This window comes from Zonotrichia albicollis, chromosome 13 (genome assembly GCF_047830755.1).
Source record: "Zonotrichia albicollis isolate bZonAlb1 chromosome 13, bZonAlb1.hap1, whole genome shotgun sequence".
Taxonomy (NCBI): domain Eukaryota; kingdom Metazoa; phylum Chordata; class Aves; order Passeriformes; family Passerellidae; genus Zonotrichia; species Zonotrichia albicollis.
Window position 1 is genome coordinate 15697813 of NC_133831.1, and position 9077 is coordinate 15706889.

Here is a 9077-nt window from a genome sequence, read left to right on the forward strand (position 1 = left end):
CCAGCAGCACCAGGTGTGTGTAACTCCAGGCAATTCAACTCCAGCACGTTGTGAGGACACAAAAAAGTCAAATAACTTATTTAAAGTAGCTGCAGAGATTGCAAGCCCAAAACTTCCCCTTCACAGAAATGTTGTAAACCCTTTCATGCTCCCTGTCCCAAGAGATCAGATGACACAGATATGCCCAAGTAAAAATGCTTGAACTGACACCTGCTGCTGTTTGAGCAATGTACAGATTGCTAAAAATAACTGTAAATGACAGAAACAAAACAAATAAGAGCCACAGATAAGACCTAATCATATTCATTATCAAGAGAGAGGCTTCAGACACCAATCACGCAAACTAGATTCCTTCCAAACAGTGCCTGAGAAAGCTTAAAAAAACCTCAAAACAACCAAAACCTAAATGACCAAACTAAGACATAAAGGATCATTCTGTCTCATTTGTGTAGCCTGCAGTTCACAAGAACAACAAGTAAAGATCATGTTTCAAACCTTAGGTTATTTCCAATGGCACACAACTTGCAGGGGTCCATCCAATTGCTTAGAAAAAAAAATAAACCTAGTTAGATAAAAACCTCACGTCTTGTTATACATGTCAACAGCCATGAGTCCACTTTGGTCAACAGTAAATGTGGATCAAGAAAGAATTAACACAGTTAGGGTCACTGAATGAATGTAAAAATCCATCTTGCCCTGTGAGAACTGCACAATAAAAGTTACATTTTTTCATCAGTTCTGGGTACTTTGTTGTGGTTCATGTGATGACTTTTGTCAACACTAGACAAAATATTAATTTGTGTAGATATGTCTAACTAAGCAAGTTCACATTTTTTGATTGCAAGAGGAATGATAAACTAAAATCTGCATCACTTAAAATGTGTTTTATACTGACCTTAATCTTCTTGCACCCACTTTTTCCTGCATGCTGTTCTCCATCTCTTGAAGTGACTATTACAGAACTTACTTGTCTCTAAGAAAGTGTTAGATGCCAAACTAAGCAACATGTCTGGAACACAGCAATCATTTCATCCAGCCTCTTCAAGTGCTTTGCCATCCTTAGAGCCATTCTTCCAGCTTTCCACAGCCTTGCTTCAGTCTGCAGTTCTGCTAAGGACTGTCCTCGCCATTATTCCAAATTCCCGTTCTCTGCACAATATTATCACAAACACAATATTAGCACTTAAAACTCAATTGCAAGAAATAGATAAATCCCACACTAGAGATGGATAAATACTATATGGGCTTCGGTGAGCTCCTAGGATCATAACTTTATGAATAAACAGCTCTTTTCAGTAACTGCACAGCCTGCTTCTTTCCATCCCTTAAACCAAATGAACATTAGAATGGTTTCTCTGTTCCTTAAGAATATGGATTTATTTGTTTCCATTAAAAAAAAATATTCCCAACTTCAAGTTGGTCACAGTGCCAACAATCACCTGAATGCAAACAGCAGAGCCTCAAGCCAGATCTGGGAAATGTGTCTTAAATAATCAGTTTATAAGTGTTTTAAGACAACAAGGATTGTTGAAATACTTTTGATAATTTTAGATAGGCATTAAAATAGTGTTACTATAACAAAAAACCTGCTTATTTTTCTGAAATGAAACACCAAGGACTGAGAAAACCTCCTCAAAACATGAGTGAGACAGTTTTCAGAGAGTTTTTAAGAGAACAGTTGTGACATTTCCATTCAAAGCAAAAATCACCTTCAAACAAAAAAAAAATTAAAACTTTTATTTCAGTCTGCATTTTTAAAGAAATTTTCAACCTTTACCCTGAAACACAAAGAATTCCCACTGAACAGGTCTCCTTTCTAAAAATTTAGAGTTAAGCACTTACTGTAGCAGTTATACCACTCTATTAAAATGAGTAGTCACAGGTGAAGTTGGTAATCATGTTTGCACTTCAAACCACAGAGCAAACTTCATGTTTTTGTTTAATTCAAGCAGTTACTCTTAGTGCACTCATGAGCAGACACCAAACTTGTAAATGTCTGATTCTGTGAAGCAAATAACAGCAAAATAAGCCTGACTACAAATTTAATTAGGATGGTGAGATGGCTCCAAAGGAACAGTGGTCTGCTGTGACAAACCACAGACCAGGGGAATCCACAGGAGAATTTAACTCAGTGCAAATCACCCAGCTGCAAAGGGCAAAGCTGAGGATGTCTTCAAGGAATGCACAGCTAACAGCTACAGAAAGTTGTTGGTTCATTTTTCAAGTGAATATGAGTATGTTTAACTGCTGCATAAAGAAAAAAAATATATGATCCAGCTGCAGTTTTATGGTTCTTCTCCAGGGCAGGATGGTACATTTGTAGAATCCAATGAAAATGGTTGTTTTCCTTTGCCTACAGAAAGAATGTGGTTGGCTGGCTTGTCTGATGTTTGGTGGTTTCTGTAGTTTTCTTTTTCCTTCCTCCCCTATTCCCTTTCTTTTAAGTGGAGAGATCAAATTTAGATGGATGTTTTATTGGAACTCATAGGGCTTGGCTCAAACGCCAACCGCTGGCTCTCACTCATTACTGAAATGGCTCATTATTCACTCAGTCTGATTCTATTCAAATCCTGGCAAGTTAACATTCCACTTTACAGTTTATCACCTGCTGTCAGAGCTCTGGTGCCTCCTTAAAGCTCCCAGGGTCTCCTTCAGTTCCAGGGGACAGTGCAGCACCTCCTCTCTCACTTCCTCTGTGCTGCCTTTAATTCTCCATACACAGAAACACAACCCACCTCTGCAATCACAGCTTTCAACTTCAAGTTGTTTTTATTTTTCTTTTACATGCTTTGGAACCTTTTTTTTTTACTCATATCACAAGGCTATCTGGAGTGGTAAGTCCTGCGATTCCACTCACCACGATTTGTTGTATACCTGTGTGCTTCATCCCTCCTGTTTATGATGAGGTGAGCAACATAAAATTTTATCTTATAAAACAAATCCAGTCAAAGAGTCAGGTCTGTCAAAAAGGGGCTTTATTGACTTGCAGAGACCTGGCAATACATGCTGAGTGTAAAATATTTCACAGGAAACGGCTAAAAGTTCTTTTGCATGGTACTTGTCCTTGTTCTGGGTTTTCTGACATGTAACTAAATTTCATCTTACCAGCATTATTTTAATAATCTGTGCTGTTGTTCTTTTGCACAATATATTTCTTAAACTCCCTCTGTGTTATCTGCAGGAAGGTGAACACACACAATGTTCCAACAAAAACCTTTGCTGAGATCTCTACTGTTCCCAAAGCTTTAGTGCCACCAATGTTACTCTGGTAAGTAAATGTGCACTTGTTTCCTTGGAACACCATTCCCAACCTCATCCCAGGACAGCACAGCATAACCCTCTCCATCAAGGAAAAGCTAGGGCCCCTGTCAGGGAGCTTTGCTTTAGGGCACTGAAGCATATTTTCTCCACCAAACCTGTCAAATTGTGTTCTTTGTACTCCAGCTTGTTTTTTTTTCATTTCCTGTGCTTTAAAAATACCCAAGTAGATTTCCAAGCTGCTCTGCAATTGTTTCAGATCTATATGGGGTGAAAAAGCAATCCATGCTCCTATGGAACAGTGCTAATACAGTGACTATTCTACACATTTACTATCTAATACATAAAATTGTTGTTTTGTCTGCTCCCTATGTAAAATATACCTCATGTCAGAGAGCCAATGACATTAGAAAATCCCTGCCAGCCCATGGAGTCCCAGCTGTGCCCGATGCCCACCTCGTCCCCAGCCCAGAGCCCTGAGTGCCACCTCCAGCCCTTCCCGGGACACCTGCAGGGATGGGCACTGCAAAGCTCCCTGGGCAGCCCCTGCCAAGGCCTGAGCAGCCTTTCCATGGGCAAATTCCTGCTGGTGCCCACCCTGAGCCCAGCCTGAGGCCATTCCCTCTGCTCCTGTCCCTGTTCCTGGGGGCACAGCCCGACCCCCCGGCTGTCCCCCCCTGGCAGGGAGTTGTGCAGAGCCACAAGGGCCCCCTGAGCCTCCTTTGCTCCAGGCTGAGCCCCTTCCCAGCTCCCTTAACCCCTGCTGGGGCTCCAGCCAGGATAGCATCCTAGTGCTATACAAAGAGCAGGGTATAGACCTGCCAAAGGTGCCTTTATCACCACATTTTAAACTTTCATAAATACAGAAAGACTTTGCAGAAAGCACTAAAGCCAAGTCAGCAGCCAAAGTGCCAATGTCCTGCGCACTGCAGCGCGGCCCGGCCCGGCCCCAGGCTCGGTGCCGCGGTTGCCCGGAAACCGCGCCCGGGCCCTCAGCGTCTGTGACGGCCTCAGCGCCCGCAGCCGCTCCGCTGCTCATTCGCACTTGACTTTTCGCCACGCGAACTGTTCGCAGAGATTGGTCTCTACGAGTCCTATGATTTCGTGGAGAATTGGTCTCTGTGAGCGACTCCGAAACTTACAAAACATTCGTCTTTGTGAGGGACTCCTAAATTCGCAGAACATTGGTTTCTGTGAGGGAGTCCTGAAATGCCAAAGCATTGGTCTTTGTGAGGGACTACTAAATTCACAGAACATTGGTTTCTGTGAGGGAGTCCTGAACTGCCAAAGCATTGGTCCTTAGTTTTCTTTGAAGGTAAAGATTGACTCAAGTTGTACTTTCTGGTTTTGTCACATCTGTGCTCTGAAAGAGAATGCCAAAGGGAAATACAGGATGGGATAATGCCAGTCTCCAGTTTGGTGGCATGTACAGCTGAGGGGATGAACAATACATGGTCTGCTGATGGTGCTTTTTTTCTCACCGAAGAAATGCAACGTTTCCTAAATATACTAGTCTATACATTTTTTCCCATAGTATGTATTTAAACTACTTATAGGTGAACGAGTTCTGTTCAAGTTTCAGTGGGCCGTTATGATCTGGTTATTAAAATTATTAAGTAGATGCCCCTGAAATAAGGTGCAAAACGGGACCATGTGCCAAAGTCAATAGTTTGGACTTTATGGAACAGTAAATGTGAGGAAGAGAGAGGGAGAAAGAAATAGAAAAATGAGGGGGGAAGGAGGGGGCTGGGAGGAGAGGAAGAAAGAGAGTGACAGAGACAGATTTAGTAGAAAATATCACCATTCCATGGATCCCATCCCATCCCATTCAGTCCTCTTCTGGTCTTTTCTGTGGTGAGGTCTCACAAAATGTGAGACTCCAATGGATTAATGCAGATTTGGGCAAGGTGGGACTGCCCAGATACCTCCCTGGGGTGGGGCAAGTTTGGCTCTGTCTCTTACTACTCTCAAATAATAGAAAATCTTTAGCACCAGTATGTCCTTTGAGTCTGCCATGAATTGGGTTGTGGATTTTCAGATCTGTTGTATTTCTCTGCATGCCATGCAGTCATCTGGTGCAAGGCCTCAGGAATGGCTCTGGGGGCACTTTGGAGGTCTTTGCTGGGTTGTGACACCCCCTCAGCTGCCCCTCATGGGAATGTCCCCTGGATGTGGCCTTCTGGGGCTGGGGGCTTTTAGAGCTGAGCCAGTTGGTCTGAGGGAGGATGGGTGTCCACTGCCCCTTACCAGAGGTTGTGCCTCACCCCCAAAATTTCCTCCTTCCCCCTCTGTTGATGGGAGGTTTGTGTGCCAACCTGGCCTCAGCAGATGAGTCTGTGGTTATGACTTCCCCAGCCTGAAGGCAGAGAGAGCTGATTTTCAGGACAGCTGCTGGATTTGACTTTAGTGGGGATATATTTTTCTCCCTCAGCCTTGTTCACTTCTCCCCAGACCTGAGCTAACAGGACAATAGTGTCAGCTTTATCTTAACTCAAGTCCCTTAGGCAGCTTAACTCCCAGTGCCAAGCTGCAAAGAGCAGCTGAGAGAGCAGAGGTCATTTAGCCTAAAGAAGAGAAAGTCCATTCAAGCTGTTTTAAAATAATATTTAAGCTACAGTTTTGTTTGTTCTAAGCATTATTAATGTTCAGCATTTTAGCTCCAGGTTTCAGTACAATCAATCTTTAAATTGCCAAGGTACCCATATAGTTGCAATAAAGTCCAACTTGAGGCCTAACAACACTAGCTACTTCTGCCTAATGAGCACTTAGCTGCTTTCAAATCATATAAAACCTTGATCACCAGTACATCCTTTAAGTCTGCCATGAATTGCGTTCTGGATTTTCAGAGTTCCCTTGTTGTTCCTTCCAGTTTTGTTGAGGCATCGTCAATAATCTGTGACATCATCCTTTCAAAATGGCGTATGGATTCCGGGGAAGGATACCGAAGCCTCCTTTTTTGTTCAGGGACAAAATGAACCCTGATATTGTGAGTAGGCACTGGGGCTGTGTTAAGGCTGGAAACTGCCCTGCTCTCCCTGCCCCTGTTGTCCAGCAGTGCTCTGAAGCTGCAGAGCCCCTCCCCAGCCCTTTGTGCCGTGCTCCTGTTGCTGGGGCTGTCCTGGTGCAGTAGGGAGCACTGTGGGTGTGTCAGGGACAGCCCAGTGCCTTGCCTGGCTGTGCCAGCAGAGCCAAGTGAAACCAATGGACAGCTGAAGCCCTCAGCATGGGCTTCTTTCCTTCCCCTTTGCCACAGCCATTCCTTCTGTCAGGCTGGGCACTCACCTGTGCTGCTCTGACCATCCTGCCCTTGGGCACCCGGGCACGTGAGGGGGAAAGCTCAAACTCTGCCCAAAGCCTTCAGAGCCATGGCTGGTCCCAGCTGGAAGAGCTGCCAAGGCAGCTGTTCTCTCCCAGCTCCTGGGTGGGCTCAGATGCAGCCCTGCAGGCAGCGTTGGATGGAGCCAGGGCCACAAAGGTCCCTTGCTGTCTACAGCTCACTTGGCTGAAGATGCCCCACTGCTGAGCCTCTGCCATGGAGATCCCTCTGTTTTCTTCTGTCCAGGGCTCTGTCAGCCCAGAGAGAGAAAACCAATGCTAATTAACAGAGAGAGCTAAAACTTGGACACATTCCTGTGCACCTCACTCTTGGTACAGCTTTTCTTGCTTGCTTCCCTTGGACTCAGCCAGCAGTGCTATCTCCTGGGTGTGAGTTTTGAGTGTTGTGCAGGGATGGAGTTTGGGCAGTTCTGAGAGCTCCTCCCCACTCTCTGAAAAGGTCACTGCCTCAATCCAATGAAAAGTAAGAGGAAACAAATGCCCAAAGAGCAGAAATCCCCAACCATGTCCCATCAAATCACAGAGAGACTCATGGGACACAGCCATGTGGTTGGAGTATGTGTATTGCACTCTGTATTATTAATTTATTGGTGCTAAGTATTTCAGCAGGAAACTTTCAGGGCTTCCAGAACTGTGCTAGTGGCTGTGATCACAAATTATTCATCAGTGCCACTTCTTCAAGGAAAGCCTTTCTGAACAAGCATATCTCTGACATTCTTGCTGGGTTTTGTTGGGTTTTGTTTCTTTTGTTGTTTTTTTTTTTTTTTTTTTTTTTTGCCTTTCAGCCGCATCGCTCGAATTACGAGAGGGATCGGCTAATCAAGATGAGGAAGGACTTTGGCATTACCTGGCGTTATCTGCCTGGTCTTATCAAACTTCTAGAAATGGATGATGCTATTCCAAAGGTAGCCTTTTCCTGCTCTTTTCCTTTAACATGAAGTTTGAAGAGGGTTTCACATGAAGTTTGAAGAGGGTGTGTACTTGTGACAGGCTCGCCTCCAGCAAAATACCTCAGTGTCCAGGTCCTGTTGTCATTGCAAACTGTTGGCAGTGGTGGACTGGGAGTCCTGATCTGCACTAAGCCAACACAACTGACCTCTGCTGAAGCTGCTGGGCTGTGCTGGAGTGTAGCTGCCATTGCTAAAACCATGGGGGGAAGGCTGGGGACACAAAGACACAAAATTGCAATTTGCCATTCTCCTGCTGAAGGAGCCACCTCTTGCTTTGGTGTGGTCACCATCAAATGCTTGGGGTCACAGGATTCTCTCCACAGTGGCAGCGCTGGCCTTTGAAGGCTAAGGATCTGAAAGAATTACTTCAGATTTAGCAAAACAATTTTCATTACTGCTTTGGGTTGGAACAATGTGTTGGACCCTGATGAGGTGTTAGATTTTTCAGGCTGCCAGATGTACAGGGGACTCACCTCCCCTTCCCTCTTATCTTCCTTCCTTTTTGGTCAGATTAGGTTGTCAACCCCATCCCTGTCCCAGCTCACAGCAACACCCAACAAACCAGCCTGAACAAATACAAACTACAAACAACACATAGAACCAACAAATTCCATTCTTTCACTTAAAAACCTTTTGGCTTCAGCCAAATATCACCTCATCTCTCACACCTCCTCTAGTACTGTTCTCTTCTTACTGATGCCTAAGTTCTAGATCAATGCAGGTATTTGCAGTTGTGCGGGCCTCAGTTTCCCTGTCTCAGAGTAAAGGATACCCCAAAATTGAATCTGATGTAAATTAGTGGGTTTTACTTACTCCATGAGTGCTCAGTCAGTGCTCCAGTGGGCACAGGGCTGTGCTTAAGGAAAGTGCTGCCTGGCATTCTGGAGAAGGAAAGATGGAGAAATAAAAAGAGCAACTTAGCTTGAGCCTGCTCTAAGCAGATCAAACAGTTCTTGATCAGCTCAGAGCAGAGGTGGGCGAGCCACTCTTTGCCCAGTGTGGGCAGGGCAGACGTGCTCCCCAAGAGTCTGTGCTTCACTGGGGATCAGTGTAAGGGATCCTTCATGAACCTTCCTCCCAGCAGCTGAACCTCTCCCTGCTCTCTCTCGCCTCTCCAGCCACCTCCCCCAAAACGGAATGTGTTGGCGGTTTCCCCACGAGAGCTGGTATTTCACAACTTCGTTGCTCATGGGGTCTCTGAAATGGTGCTGTCTCTCATTAATCAGGACAAGGTAAGTGCTGGCACCTGGAGCTTTAACACTGTGCTGGAAGAGAGAGGAGAGTGCTGTCCTTCCCCGAGTGTGCAGCAAAGCAGGTTATCTGCTGCAGCACATCCAGAAGAAAATGTCTCAGCACCTTTGTTCTGCAAGATTGTGGAAATTTTCCTGTGTTGGGAACTGTCCCCTGATTTTGGCCATGCATTGATGGTATCTATCCCAAAAGAGTTTCCTGCCCTTGAAAGCTGGATTGATAGGAATGTTGAGGCCTGTACAGTTCTTACATGCTCTTGAGCTTTGAGTCTATACCACATCC